A 16,712-nucleotide genomic window follows, 5' to 3' on the forward strand; every position below is an offset into this window, starting at 1 on the left:
ATTGTAATAAACTGCATTGACAGTATGCCCCCCATGCACTGGATGACACACAAGAACACCCTGAACATTGTATGCCAGGATTATCATAACCTTATTGCGTGACTGATTTTGTTGAACCTTGTGTCTCTGCGGTGACCCCTGATGACGCCTTTCACTTGACTGTCTCTTCAGTTCAGGTTCATAAGCACGTGCCCATGTTTTATCGATTGTAATAATGGAATTCAACATGGCTTGTCCTTGTTGAAACCTCTCCAGATTGATGCAACACGTTTCGTAACGAGTCCACTTCTGTACCTCAGTTAAGTGACGTGGCACCCACTTTGCACAAAGTTTACGCATCTGTAGGTCCTTGTGTAAAATTCGCCGTATTGTTGCCGCTGATATTGCTGTATGTTCTTGCAATTCCACTAGAATCCAGCTTCTGTCCTCATGTAAACACTGATCAATCACCATTTTCCATACATCTTTGTCCATGGACACCGGACGGCCTGGGTGAGGCAAATTGTCAGTTGATACTCTAACCCATTTGAACATCTCCACCCACCTTGCCACTGTTCTATAGGCATGGCATGCACACCTAATGCTTCCCGCAGCTCTGCATGGCATTGGCGTACATTTCTGCTGTGGAGGACTGCTATTTTAATATACAATCGTTGCTCCTGCTTGCTGACTTCCATTTTGTGATGCTCTCACTCACACACTGAACTTGACGGCATGCTTAGACCCACACTGTTGTTTACATACACCATCTAGTGGCATCATACGTAAGTACATACCGTACGTTTCCAAATGCATATCTTAGATTTTTCCACGTTGTGTCCTGTTCGCGAGAAAAAATAAATAGTTGCCATGACTCGACCTACGTACATGCTCCCGCCTCGTATGTGAATTCACAAAAGAATTATTTTACCTGGAAGAGCTACATGTACAACTGCCCCTAGAAACTACAGTCACCTTCAAAGAAGCAATTCAAGATGAAAATGAAAATCCACAACCTGTTTCCAGTCATTTGACTGGGTCAGGAATGGAATGAATGAAGCCCTTATCTAGCGACGAGGATAGGAATTGTGCCGGCTGCCGAAACGTGTCGCACTCCTCTGGGGCAATGATTAATGAATGACAGATGAAACGAAATGATATTGGAGAATGTTGCTGGAATGAAATATGTCAGAGAAAACCAGAGTACCCAGACAAAAACCTGTCCTGCTTCTGCTTTGTCCAGCACAAATTCATGTGGAGTGACCGGGATTTGAGCCACGGAACCCAGTGCTGAGAGGCCGGCGCACAGCCGCCTGAGCCACATAGGCTCTTAAGCAATTCAAAATCTTTGTACAAAAAAAAAAAATAGAGGGAGAAATATGGAGTGAATTCTATTCCACAGACACAGTGCTGACACAGACATGGAGACAAGCAGATTACGATCATCAACATGTGATGACAAGATTAGCAGTGCATGGGTTTCACTTCTCAGATGCAGCAGCAACAAGACATGCCATGACCCAGATGAATGGTGCATCTGCGAACTGTGCAACAAACATTGTGATATTGTTACCACGTCATAATGTGTGGAAAAAGACAAGTGTCCATAATTGAGTTCTGGATCAGAGACTAGTGTAAAAATTATTTACCACCTTATGCACATTGTGCAAATTTCTTCTTAATAATAATAAAAGCTTTGGAAAGGTCAATAGTGATACAGTACAGTCCATTGAACCCCCTGACTACTACTAAAACGTTTTCATTTGGAATGCTGATGGGGCATGGCGGGTCTCCCAGAGGGTAATGCCCTCTCTCAGGCATGAGAGCGGTGATTTGAGGTGCATAGAAGGTGAAAGGGGAGTGGCCGTGGCTTATGAAAGGAACTGTCCTGTTGCATTAGTGAGGAGAATGAAAAACAACGGAAAACCATTCTCAGGACAACCAACGGTGGGACTGTTAGCCGCAGATACTCTGCTCAGTTGACCACCTGAATCTAAAATACTGGTACCGTACATCTTGCTGGAATCCTACAGCATGACAAGATGAAGTAAGACCCTGGAAGCCAAGCAATATAAGAACTAGTTCTGTCAGCTGGTGTGACAGAGAGAGCAGACAATGAACGCGCTGTTGCTATCGCTCCCTCTCCCTTCATTATTAACAATGCTGCTTTAGCACTGGTCATTACTTGACACATGGAGATAACATACTTTCTTTAGGACAGAATATCATTTTTCAACAAAGATGTCAGCAAATTCTCGCACTCGATGCAGTGTAACACTCAATGTATGGTAGTTGTCAGCACTGTCTATTTAGGACTCAGTGTTGCCAAGCCATGCATAGTGACAAATAAAGCACGGAGCTGAAGTACTTCAATGCTGGCTTAACGGGATCTCTCTTGAGGACTAGGCAAGAACTGACCTGTGGTCACTATTCGGCAACATAGAGCAATCTTCATTTGGATTGGCTTGTACAGGACACTCCCCTGTACAGATAGAATAGAGTGACCAGACATCCCTTATTTTATGGTATTGTCCATTATTTTTCTAAAGTGTCCCGTTGTACCAGCAAAAGACATATGGGATACATATTGTCACATATTTCGTGAACCGTCTGGTATATTTTAAAATACCATGTTCAAACTTTATTTGTCACAAGCTCTAATGTATATTTGAAAATGAACATCCACAGCCTGTTTCCAGTCATTTGACCGGGTCAGGAATGGAATGGATGAAGCCCCCATCTAGCAGCGAAGATAGGAATTGTGCCGGCTGCCAAAGCCTGTCACACACCTCTGGAGCAATGATTAATGAATGACAGGTGAAATGATATTGGAGAGTGTTCTGGAATGAAAGATTACATGGAAAACCAGAGTATCCAGAGAAAAACCTGTCCCACCTCCGCTTTGTCCAGCGCAAATCTCGCATGGAGTGACCGGGATTGGAACCACGGAACCCAGCGGTGAGAGGCCGCCGCCTGAGCCACGGAGGCTTTTTAATGTATATTTATCATTGGTGCCTTTGCTGGTGGGACCTAGTGTTTACAGTGCACTATGTCTTCTGGTGTAGGCTAGAGCAATTTTGTTACTTTCATTGACTTGTCTCAGTCTTATCCTTGGCTTTGACAAAATGAAAGTGACTGAGGTATGAGTGATGCTCCTCTTTTCCCTAGTATGCCTCTTCAGTGATGCCTAGGCCATCTATGACAGCTGAAGGGTGGAGCTATTGAGGATCCAACCAGCCTTTGGGCTGAGGACTAAACATACGTGCATTTATCATTGTATAAAGTAATTAAAGATTGTTTGGTTGGCACTACATATAACAAACAAGTCAGATAGATGTAAGATAAAGTGTAAAAATTGCAACCTATAATCCTACACCCAGTGAACATGTTTTTTCCAACAATTGATGTTTTTGCTATGTACTGTAATTGCACTGCTTCCATTAATAATAATAATAATAATAATAATAATAATAATAATAATAATAATAATAATAATAATAATAATAATACCTGTCATGGATTAAGGAAGTTTGTAAAGGTCTAGAGAAGTCCAACATCCAGGAAGTTAAGATGTTAGACAAGAAAACATTTTGGACCATGATTCAAAATTTGGAAAGGTTTCAAGTCTAAAGAACTGCAAAGATGGGAAGAGCCTGGACGGATGAACAGAAAAAACAGCATAGCGCCCATATGAAGGTGTAGTGGAGGAAGAGGAAACTTCAGATGAAAAAAAAAAAAAAAAAAAAAAAAAAAAAAAAAAAAAAAAAAAAAAAAAGAAATTGTAGCATGATCCTAAGGGGTCAATTCACAAAAAATAAAATAAGAAGATAAGTACTCATCATCATCCATGTATTCTGCCTTATGGCAGGTCGGGATGAACCTATTCCACTTTTGCCTGTCCTGCACCAAGTTTTTTATGTCCGAATATTTCTTTCCTTTGATATCGTCCAACATTTGATATCTTTTCCTTCCTCTTCCTCGTTTGCCTTTCATCATTCCTTCTATTTCTTCTTTCACTACACAGTCTCTCCTCAAACCAAGTACGATCCAGTTCATTTTTCTCCTTCTACTGATTTGCAACATAATTTGTTCTTCTCTTACTCTTCATAATACTTCCTCATTCCTTACCCATTCTTCCCATTTCACTTGTTCTATTTTCCTCCTTAGCCACATCTCTAGTGCTGCCAATCTTCTTTTGCAATGTCCAAGTCTCTGCACCATACAGTCCTATGCTCCATGTATAACACTTAGCAAGTCTTTTCCTCAAATTTTTGTTTAGTGGCCCACAAAGTCATTTCGATTTTCTCTTAAAGCCTTCTTTTGCCATGGCAATTCTTTTCTTAATTTCTGTCGTCCAATACATATCATCTCTGATCATACTTCCCAAACACTTAAAGTTACTGACTTGCTCTAATTCTTCTCCCCCTATACTAATATGACAACTTCTACCTCTTCCTCCAGTTATCATACTTTTGGTCATCATCATCATCATCATCATCATCATCATCATCATCATCATCATCATCTTTATCTTCTTCATCTTCTTAATTCTCATTCCATATTCTTCATGTTGAGTTCATCTAACATTTGTATCATTTCATGTTTGCTTTCTCCCATCACAACCATATCATCTGCAAATCTTATACACTCCTCTCCTACCTCCAACACAAACTCCACTTTTTCCATTAAAACTTTCATTGATTATTTCTTCGAGATAGATGTTGAACAGTGTTGGTGATAAAGAGGCAGCCCTGTCTTACACCTCTTCCTAATTCAATTTCTTCACTCAGCTCATCTCCTATTCTCACTCTCTTTATTAGCCTTCTATCCCTCCAGTCAACTCCATGTTTCTTTAGGATTGTTATCAATTTGTCCCATCTGACACAGTCAAAAGCCTTCTCCACAGTAAGACTTTGACTGCATGTGAAATTAGACTCAATGTCCGATGTTCTTCACATTTTTGCTGTTCTTTTTCTTTTTCATAGAAATTAAGATGATTTCACTAAAGTCCTTTAGCCATTTACCTGTCATGTATATCTGATGAAGGCCAATGCAATTTTGCTGAAAGCTCGGCTTCATTAAATAAACATAGTGGCTTTAATCCAGTAATCATTTCTTTATTTATGTTAATACTATGAGCTACGAAAACCTATGTTCATTAACTCCTTTCTTTCTTCGTTATTTAACGCTTTTAACATCTCAACAGGAATCTCATCTATTCCCATTGCCTTTTTATTTTTCTTCTCGTTCAGTGATGCTTCAGTCTCTCTTCTCAGTATGGCTTCCCCTTTATCATCCCCTCTAACCATAGCTTCCTCCTCTAACTCAAGTTCTTCTTGACCTGGTCGGTTGTCCTGATCATATAGCCATTCTATATATTCTTCCCATCTTTTCATTATTTCTTGGGGTTCACATATCATCGTGCCGTCTGTAGCCTCTATTTCCTTAATGCTGATGATACTCCTCTTTTCTTTGAATACGGTAGTAAATTTTTGCTTCTTTGTACATCAAGTCATATTTCCCTTCTTTCTCCAGTTGCTCTATCTCATCACACTTTTCTGACAACCATTTCTTCTTTGCTTTTTCTGTTTCTCTTCTTAATTCATTATGTAACTTCCTGTAATTACGCTTTCCTTCTTCTGTATTTACTGTTTTCCATTTCCTGCGTTCCTCCATTTTGCTTATCATTTCTGATATTATCCATTTTTTCTTTGTCCTTTTCCTCTCCTTGACTCCAAGTGTTTTCTTAGCTGCTTCTTTTATCCCATTTTTAGAAGTTTTCCATCTCCTTTATACGTTTTCTGTTTCATTTCCTAGTGTATTATTGTCACGATACTCATCCTCTAGCTCTTTGCACTTGTCTTTGTCTTTCAGTTTCTCAATATTTCTTCTCTCTTCTTTACTTTCCATGTTATTTTCAATTTAATTAGTACCTCTGCTACCACTAATATATGGTCAGATTAAATGTCTACTTCTGGGTAACATTTAGCATTCTTTAGGCAGTTTCCGTACCATTGTTGTATCATTATATGTGGAAATCAATTTGATATTTCTTGTCATCTAATCAAGATATCCAAGTATACCTTCTTCTTTTGTGGTTGTCAAACAACATGTTTCCAACCACCATGCAATTTTCATTACAGAATTCAGTCAACCTTTCTCCTCTCTCATTTCTGCCTCCCAATCCAAATTTACCAGTGGTCTTACCATCTGATCATTCACCAACAACCGCATTCCAATCACCCATTACAACAATACATGCATTCCTTTCCTCTTTCTAAATGAGTTAACCTATCTTCTCATAACATTCTTCTACCTCTTCATCAGAATGATTACAGGTCGGCATGTGATCACTAAGTCGTTTCTTTTCCCTTTCAGTCTTATCATCATAATCCTTCCATTGATATACTCAACCTTCATAACTTTTTTCTTCAGTCGTTTTCCAATCAATATTCCAAGTCCATACAGTCTATTTTTATCTACACCCGAATAGTACATTTGAGAGTCACCGCTTTCAAGTTCTCCACATCCACCCCATCTCACTTCACACATTCCAAGTACATCAGAATTATTTCTCTTCATCTCGTATTTAGCGTTTTCTAATTTTCCTTCCTGTAAAAGTGTTAGAACATTCCATGTCCCTATCCGCAATAATTATTTTTTCTTCTTCCTTCCATACTTTAAAAACCTTGTTGTATATCCCTCCCAGAGACCCGAATGAGGGGAATTTTTACCTCCGGAATCATTTACAAAGAGGTCCATATCATGAACATCTTGGGCAGAATGCCAGTGGTGATTTCTCGTTGTCTTCCACTGTCCTCCACATCCTGTCGGCTCGTTGACCCAGATTCCCACTGGGATTCATACCCAACCTTCCACTGGGTTACTCAACTTAACAGGGGCAACACGTGTAGGTAGAATTGTGGAGAATTAGGGTGAGAGAGTTTAAGAGAACTCTCATGTTGAGTTCTTATATTCGCATCTCACCCCCATTTGTTAGCCAGGGTCACAAGGTTGAATTAGTGACTCTCCCAGGTCATCTCCTGGGCCCAGTAAATACTGGTTTTCTATAAATAAATGGTACTGTTTGTGAGGTCTGTGGCTCAAGTTAAGAAATTCTAATCTTGAATAGAACATAATAAACAGCAGTTGAAGCGTCCTGTATTGTTATGCTTGTAATCTGGTCACCCTAGATTAGAAATCTATTGGTCATGCATGACTAAGGATAGAAGAGCAGGAGGGAGTTATTTACATTTCTTGCAAGGATTCACTTGGAGTTGTTGAGCTCTACACGTTGAGCCTCACTCGAATAGGCCCTAACCTTCCCTTCCTTTCCCCCTCAAGGCAGGAAATGTAAACATTTATAATGATGATGAATAACCTTTCCTAAACCCAAACTCCCTTCTATCAAACCTTTGATGTGTCAGTGTGATGTTAAACAAACAATTTAGCAAACATGTTCAATATAATCAGTAAGAATGCTCCCCACTTTCATCCATTCTATCTGACCTCCCTTGGTCAACTCTTGTTCTTTTCTGACTCCGACGGTATTACGTATGGTGGTCTAGGATATTCATTTTCTCGCCCTTTGTGGCCCTTGTCTTCTTTGACTGATACCTTCATTTATCGAAGTGTCAGGTTCCTTCCATTTTCTCTCCCTCTCTGATTAGTGTTAATAGAGGATGGTTGCCTAGTTGTACCAAATACAGTAGAAACAATACACGACACTCAGCAAGATATCGAGGGACAGCTATTAGAGATCTCTCTAGCGGGTAGACCTGAGAACTACTGATTCTGTCATAAGAGCACGTGTATTTGTGTGTGAAGTTTTTGGTGTTATTTATGCTTTTTCAGTGAGTCGACATAATTAAATAGTAGCGTGTGTCATTCCTTGATATCTCCTCTCAACATGAGGAGAAAGGTATGTGCTGTGTTTGGCTGCAGTAACTACGAAGTAGAGAAGAATGCGTGGTCTTTCTTTCACCTCCCTCGTGACAAGAAAATGTAAGTAATATTGTGTTTGCATATATAATCTTTCAGTGACAAAGAGATTTTTATAGTACTTCATAATCTTCTGACCTGCTCGACCCATATTTTAACTGGCTTAAAATATAATATGCATATTTTATTGTATAGTGCAGCAGTTAACCTTCAATACCGATGTGTTGTTGTAGATGTGATCTGTGGGTTTTGAAATGTCACAGAAGTGATTTGTATAAGGTGTACAAGAAAGAAGGGACGTTACGCTTATATAAGAATTATACGATCTGTTCAGATCATTTCCAGGCCAGCGACTTCAGAAATCCTCGACTATACAGCCAAGGGTATGTTACATTTTTACTCTAATTGTACATAAATATTCCTCAAAGCATCACTATCGACAACATTTTCATACTTTTCTTTCTTTTATTCCTCTTCTCAGATTAATGCCGGGATTTTATAGATTTCTGTTAGTAGGCTTCATGTTAAGAGGAAAATTGTCCAGCTTTTAAATGTTAATTCATTGCATCATGTGTGTAAGGAATGTGTCGATATTTTTATTGACAAGTGTCTTAATGTGATGATACAATGTTTTTTAAATTAGAAAAATTACAAATCTAACCGTAAAAGTTCAGGGAGGAATGCTAAAGCAAAAAAAAAAAAAAAAAAAAAATGCATAAATTAAAGATCAAGCCATTCCACAGTAGTTCATTTCACATCTTGTTTATATGTCTAATTTCAGTCTTTAAATAATAACCTTTTAAATAGTTCTTCATTCATTTATCCAGAATTGCTTTAGCAACTTCGAAGTTAACATCTCAATAATACTTTCTTTCTAGACGTAATTTATTTATCCATTTCCAAATACAGTATACATTTCCATTGATATTTGAATTTAGCGCGACTTTTCAGGTCAAGTCACTAGGAGCGCCACCGTCGAATTGTCTCCCATTTTAACAAGGCTAAATCCGTAAGTGTCGCGTATTGTCTCTACTGTATTTGGTTGTACTTCCTCTTAAAAGGCGGTAGTCAATTCTCCCTGCCTGCTGCAGTTTTAAAACACGTCTGAAAAATCCCAAGTCCTTTGCCAATTGGATTTAGGTAGCTGTACATTAGTGGAGAGAGGGAGTGTTAAAGCTAGCCAGGAAGATTTCCGGAGAAGGTATGGTGGGTGCGTGCGGCCATGGCCTATAACAGGAACTGTCTTAGCATTCGTCTTGATGCAGGAGAATAGAAAACCATTCTCAGGACAGCCGACAGCGAGGGCCAGTCCCACTGCCTCTTGAATGTAAAGCTGCAAGGTTAGTGTAAATTAGCCGCTGTCAAGTCGAATCCTACTCTACTCAGCCACTAGTGACATCTCAGATCAGTTACGTGAACTAAGAATATCCCAGGATCACGAGGGATAACCAGATACCGGTATTTATTTCAAATTTGTTGATCAGTAAAATGACGATATAATTAATACCTCTCATGGAAGGTCACTACAGAATAAGGATAATCTCATCTTTCCTCCTTTACCACGATTTACTCCATATTCTCCTGGTAACATTTACAATTTTCCGTCCACAACAGTTCCATACTCCGACACTACCTAGTTCACATTCTCCTGTCCAGATGGAGCGAAGGTTTGCTTACAGTCAAGCGCACAGTGGAAGGGAGACAGGATATGATGTCACAGTCAATTTGTGCATGCATTCTGGGTGTGCGAGCTGTGAGTTGATGGGACGGTAGTGTGATGTTTTGTCTTGTTTTTATCTTTAATCGTCGTTTTGTTGAAGTGTAATAGGAAATTATCGGCAGTTAGTATCTTGCTTACTGATTAACAAATTGGCGTGTGTTCCTCTTAGTGCGGGATTTAAAGAACTTCATCTTCTTGACATACTGAGGTGAGTGAAGCAACGTTTTAACAGGACTATAAATTTTGTAAATAAAAGCCCAGTGCTGATTTTGTGTACTGTGTTGTTGAGGACGTGTTGTATTTGACCTTATAATCTGTATAGGTGGAATCTGCCGTGGTGATCGCGAAAACATGCAAAACACGCACGTTTTCAGGCTGTAGGCTAATTGTAATCTGTGTGTTTATCTTTTTTTTTTAATTTTCTCTACCTTTAATTAAGAATTTCTGTTCTGTCAAGTTTATCTCATTATAAATGAGACGTTTCCAGTAATTCATTATTTATTAAAAGAAGGCGTAACCCAGTCATATATCAAACTCGTGATATTTTGACAGGGTATATCATATTTGATGTTATGAACGAATGTAAGGCAAAAACACTAAGTTACTGTAAGGTTTTTCCTATTTGTTGTTGTTTGAGTCATCAGTCCATAGACTGGTTTGATGCAGCCCTCCATGCCACCCTATCCTGTGCTAACCTTTTCATTTCTACGTACCGTAACTATTGCATCCTACATCTGCTCTAATCTGCTCGTCATATTCATACCTTGGTCTACCCCTACCGTTCTTACCCCCTACACTTCCTTCAAAAACCAACTGAACAAGTCCTGGGTGTCTTAAGATGTGTCCTATCATTCTAACTCTTCTTCCCGTCAAATTTAGCCAAATTGATCTCCTCTCACCAATTCGATTCAGTATCTCTTCATTCGTGATTCGATCTATCCATCTCACCTTCAACATTCTTCTGTAACACCACATTTCAAAAGCTTCTATTCTCTTTCTTTCTGAGCCAGTTATCGTCCATGTTTCACTTCCATACAATGCCACGCTCCACACGAAAGTCTTCAAAAACATCTTTCTAATTCCGATATCAATGTTTGAAGTAAGCAGATTTCTTTTCTTAAGAAAGCTCTTCCTTGCTTGTGCTAGTCTGCATGTTATGTCCTCCTTACTTCTGCCATCGTTAGTTATTTTACTACCCAAGTACTTCCTTTAAGCCTTCATTTCCTAATCTAATATTTCCTGCATCACCTGCCTTCGTTCGACTGCACTCCATTACTTTTGTTTTGGACTTATTTATTTTCATCTTGTACTCCTTACCCAAGACTTCATCCATACCATTCAGCAACTTCTCGAGATCTTCTGCAGTCTCAGATAAAATAACAATATCATCGGCAAATCTCAAGGTTTTGATTTCTTCTCCTTGGACTGTGATTCCCTTTCCAAATTTCTCTTTGATTTCCTTTACTGCCTGTTCTATGTAAACATTGAAAAGGAGAGGGGACAAACTGCAGCCTTGCCTCACTCCTTTCTGGATTGCTGCTTCTTTTTCAAAGCCCTCGATTCTTATCACTGCAGACTGATTTTTATACAGATTGTAGATAATTCTTCGTTCTCGGTATCTGATCCCTATCATCTTCAGAATCATAAATAGCTTGGTCCAATCAACATTATCGAATGCCTTTTCTAGATCTACGAATGCCATGTACGTGGGCTTGTCCTTCTTGATTCGATCCTCTAAGATCATTTCTACAGATCTAAGGTAGAGTGGGGGTAATTGAGATCTGGAGTAACGTGGTGGTATAAAACTATGTTTGAAAATTTTAATTCAGTAGCTATTTTGTTGTGAAAATTATGTCACTACGCTACATGTTTCAGTACGGTGGCAATTTAAGCAGAAATGTATTTGATGTCGCTAATACTTGCTTACCTGTGTTATTTATAACGTGAACGACACTTTATATCTGATGACCGAAGGAACTAAGGCATGTTGAACTTTGTGCCACTTGACACTTTTTTTTGCACTGTCTACTACCATGATATAGTTTGATTAAAAAAAACTTCAAAACAAGTTCTTTACTTTCTTGTAGATCATTTTATTGAAATATAGAGAAATTACAGCAGCGTAAAAATATACGGCCCTGGGTACAGCGTACAGCGGTTATCGCCGCCCATTTACCCCAAGGTCAGTAAAAATTTGAAGTGCAAGCAAATAGTCATACAGCAACTTACCCCATGTTAAGGTAATTTGGATATTTCCTACTACTTCTAAACTACCAATATTCAGTATTGTCGTGAAAACGTTATGATTCTAGTGAGAGTACTCGACAAGAAGTATTATTCTTCCAATTAGCCCTATCTTGACTCCTTCAATGAATCTAAAAGTGAGCAGTTTTGGATTAGAAAAATTTACCACCAAATCACTTCTCTCTGCCGTAAGACCTTCCTGGTTTCCTTATCAAACGATGGATTGTACCGGATTGGTTGTATTGATAACGCCTTGTAGGTAGAATACGTAATTCCACACCCCCAAATTTACCTCCCTAGTCTTGAAGAATTCGCGTCACATAAACATTTGCTCGTTGATTTTCAGAAGATGCTTACTCTCTTTGTGAATATTCATTTCATTTTGGAATTTCTGCTTAGAAGACACCATTTAAATTAATATTTTTATGCATCTGTATTTTTGGTGCATGTGCCTTTTGGAGGCTTTCTGTGAAAGTCCAGGTATCCTTTATCACCTTTATGATAATAACGGCAGTTGATCTTGTCCATTCATAGGCGTTTGCCTAAATCTGTTCAAGTATTAAATCACGCGTGGTTTCCCATTTTCACACTAGGCAAATGCTGGGGCTGTACCTTTAAAACCACGACCTCTTCCTTCCAACTCCTTTCCCATCGTCGCCACAAGACCTATCTGTGTTGCTGCGACGTTAAGCCAATTATTGTTTAAAAAATTTAATTACGTCGGGTGTTGTTTACCTTAGCAGTCCTGCGCCGACAATGGGATAATACAGTATATTTTGTTAATCCCAGTCGTATGCATAATTTCCTATTGAAATGGAATAAGTCAGTACCGGTATATGGCTTCTGTTTTGATAAAGTAGATTTAAAAGAGCTGCGGTTATCATTCACCGGCGTTGACTGAGGGGGCGTGGAGGTTTATGTCCATGACTTGTATGACCTCGACTAGTAGTTTGGGTAGATGGCACATATACCTCTGAACATTGTGGTGGAAAACTCGATAACCTGCGGCGCTAATCTGTTAAAATCATCCTCATCTCCTAGAGCGAGAAGATAAGCCTGTGTGTTTAATGTTATGTCAGTGGGGAAGAAACTTAAGAGGATTACATGCCAGATTGGGAATGCACAACTGGATATTATTTCAAGTACTGTATTTAGGACGTGCCTTCTCCCAGGATGATGGTAGATCTATATTAAATGAAACTGGATCATCTATCTTTACACCAGAACAGACCGATTTTGCTTCACGGAAGTGACAGCTGGGTGGATTCACGGCATCTTGTTCACAAGTTAGAAGTTAAAGGTCTATATGAAATTAGAGAAAATGGTTGTTGGTACAAAAGTGTGGGAACAATATCAGGAAGGTACTTGGAATGAGAATATAAAGGCTATTTTTTTAACAGATAGTACCATGTCCCATAATACCAGAAAGTATAGATTAGGGGGAGAGTTTGTTTATTGTACTTTTATTTTGATACATGCAGTTTTAACAGTAATTTTATACCATGAAGCATAGTTAAAAATATACTGTGGAAGGATAAAGAATAAAATGTCAGGAAAACAGCTTTAGGGTAATAGCAAAAATTTAAAACTTCTGACTGATTAGAAATTGAACAGAGAAGGAATAGCCTGGAAGTTACGGGCACTTTTATAAAGAAATAAACTTCTTTGACATGCTATAGAGGTCCGTCCCTCGGATACTCCGGAAACGTGACTCCCTAAGGTGAAGGTCACTATAATAGGGTTCCTCAGTCCGTCCATACATACTACGTCCATCACCTCGAGTGAATATTAGTATTCAACTGTCAAGGAACGTGCAAAGTAATTAAAAGAGGACTGTGATGAAATTATATGCTCTAACTATAATCTACGTAACTAATTGCTCTTGCTTTCAACAAAGTTATATTGTCTAGGTTGCCTTGAGCACATTTCCGTTTCTAACTAGCACCTGTCATTTTCTTTTTCTTCCATCAATTTTTTTCCCGCTCATTCCTTTAATAATGTTGCTTAATTTTGCAATTCTTCCCAGGTGCATCCATTCTTCGTTCAGTGACTTCACAATTGTATACAGAAGGTTGTAAGTTTCACAAAGAGAAGTCCTCTCAGTTTTAATTGCTGTATTGATGGAATGACAGTAATTCATGGGGATTCAAAGGAAACCAGCACGATTTGTTCTGGGTGATTTCCGACAAAAGAGTAATTGTTACAAAAATGTTGCTAAGTTTCGGCTGGGAAGACTTGGGAGTAAGGAGACGAGCTGGTGGACCAAGTGGAATGTTTCCAGCTGCCAGTGAAGAGATGGATTGAAATGACATTAGCAGCCGAATGATCTTGAGTGGAGTTTTTAAAACTACAAAAAAATAAAGTTTGTTTTCAAGAGGACACACTTTTGTTTTCAATTGGCTTTACGTCGCACCGACACAGATAGGTCTTACGGCGACGGTGGAATAGGAAAGGCGGCCATTGCCTCGATTAAGATACAGCCCCAGCATCTGCCTGGTGTGAAAATAGGAAACCACGGAGAACTATTTTCAGGGCTGCCGACAGTGGGGTTCGAACCCCAACCGCACGACCAACTCGCCCGTTCAAGAGGACATATTGCGGCAAATGTTCAGTCGGTCAATCAATCACTACTGATATGCATTTAGGGCAGTCGCCCAAGTGGCAGATTCCCTATCTGTTGTTTTCCTAGCCTTTTCTTAAATGATTGCAAAGAAATTGGAAATTTATTGAACATCTCCCTTGATAAGTAATTCCACTGCCTAGCTCCCCTTCCTATAAACGAATATTTGCCCGAATTCGTCCTTTTGAATTCCAACTTTATATCTTCATATTGTGATCTTTCCTACTTTTAAAGACACCATCCAAACTTATTCGTCTACTGATGTCCTCCCACGTCATCTCTCCACTGACAGCTCGGAACATACCACTTAATCGAGCAGCTCGTCTCCTTTCTCCCAAGTCTTCCCAGCCCAAACTTTGCAACATTTTTGTAACGCTACTCTTTTGTCGGAAATCACCCAGAACAAATTGGGCTACTTTTCTTTGGATTTTTTCCAGTTCTGGAATCAGGTAATCCTGGTGAGAGTCCCATACACTGGAACCATACTCCAGTTGGGGTCTTACCAGAGACTTATATGCCCTCTCCTTTAGATCTTTACTACAACCCCTAAACACCCTCATAACCATGTGCATAGATCTGTACCCTTTATTTACAATCCCATTTATGTGATTACCCCAATGAAGTTCTTTCCTTATATTAACACCTAGATACTTACAATGATCCCCAAAAGGAACGTTCACCCCATCAACGCAATAATCAAAACTCAGAGGACTTTTCCTATTTGTGAAACTCACAACCTGACTTTTAACCCCGTTTATCAACATACCATTGCCTGCTGTCCATCTCACAATATCTTCGAGGTCACGTTGCAGTTGCTCACAATGTTGTAACTTATTTATTACTCTATACAGAATAACATCATCTGCAAAAAGCCTTATCTCTGATTCCACTCCTTTACTCATATCATTTATATATTTTAGAAAACATAAAGGTCCAATAATGCTGCCCTGAGGAAGTCCCCTCTTAATTATTACAGGGTCAGATAAAGCTTCGCCTACTCTAATTCTCTGAGATTTATGTTCTAGAAATATAGCAACCCATTCAGTCACTCTTTTGTCTAGTCCAGTTGCACTCATTTTTGCCAGTAGTCTCCCATGATCCACCCTATCAAATGCTTTAGATAGGTCAATCGCGATACAGTCCATTTGACCTCCTGAAGCCAAGATATCTGCTATAACTTGCTGGAATCTTACAAGTTGAGCTTCACTGGAATAACCTTTCCTAAAACCGAACTGCCTTCTATCGAACCAGTTACTAATTTTGCAAACATGTCTAATATAATCAGAAAGAATGCCTTCCCAAAAAGCTTACATACAATGCATGTCAAACTTAAAGCTGAAAATTACAGGCCAGTATGTCTATTACCCTTTCCTTTATACACAGGGGCTACTATAGCAACTTTCCATTCATCCGGTATAGCTCCTTCGACCAAACAATAATCAAATAAGTACTTCAGATATGGTACCATATCCCAACCCATTGTCTTTAGTATATCCCCAGAAATCTTATCAATTCCAGCTGCTTTTCTAGTTTTCAACTTTTGTATTGTAAATGTCATTGTTACCACATGTAAATTTTAATACTTCTTTAGCATTAGTCTCCTCCTCTATCTGGACATTATCCTTGTAACCAACAATCTTTACATACTGCTGACTGACTTTTGAAGATCTACCCTTTACATTAGGGTAGTGAAACTGTCTTTGCTGGCGAGATGTAGTGTTTACAATGCACTATGTCTTCTGGTATGGGCTATATCAAATTTGTTACTTTCATTGACCTGTCTCAGTCTCATCGTTGGCTTTGACAATATGAAAGTGACTGAGGTACGAGTGATGCTAGTAATACCATTGCTTATACAGCCAGTCCCTGTTATGAATGGTGTGAAGATATCGCTCATAGGGTCGGTTGGTGCATGCATTTCGGTGGGCTTGGCAGACTGATATGCAATAGCAGCGGCTGGCTCGGTGAGGAAAGCAACGGGGAACTACCTCACTCCTCATTTCCCTAGTACGCCTCTTCAGTGACGCCTAGGCTATTTATGACAGCTGTTGGCGGAGCTGCAGAGGATCAAACCAGCCTTCGGGCTGAATACCCAACATACACAGTGAAACTGAATAGAAAACATTCTGCGAGTTCCTAAAATAACAAAAACGGTTCTTTGTTAAAATGTAAGATTTTTATAGGAAACATGTTGTATTTTTCTCACCA

The 16,712-nt window shown here is 39.1% G+C and overlaps 1 protein-coding gene across 5 annotated transcripts in view; it reads left to right on the forward strand.

The window, feature by feature from the left end:
* Positions 1 to 9,690: 9,690 nt before the first annotated feature.
* The window catches only part of krz (beta-arrestin protein kurtz), a 711,169-nt gene continuing 704,147 nt past the window's right edge, over positions 9,691 to 16,712 (forward strand). For all 5 annotated transcript variants that reach the window (XM_067152141.2, XM_067152142.2, XM_067152144.2 and 2 more), the window contains exon 1: positions 9,691 to 9,848. The gene's annotated coding sequence lies outside the window, so the exon portion shown is untranslated. The remainder of the gene's footprint in view (positions 9,849 to 16,712) is intronic.

Source organism: Anabrus simplex, chromosome 8 (genome assembly GCF_040414725.1).
Source record: "Anabrus simplex isolate iqAnaSimp1 chromosome 8, ASM4041472v1, whole genome shotgun sequence".
In the NCBI taxonomy this organism is placed as follows: domain Eukaryota; kingdom Metazoa; phylum Arthropoda; class Insecta; order Orthoptera; family Tettigoniidae; genus Anabrus; species Anabrus simplex.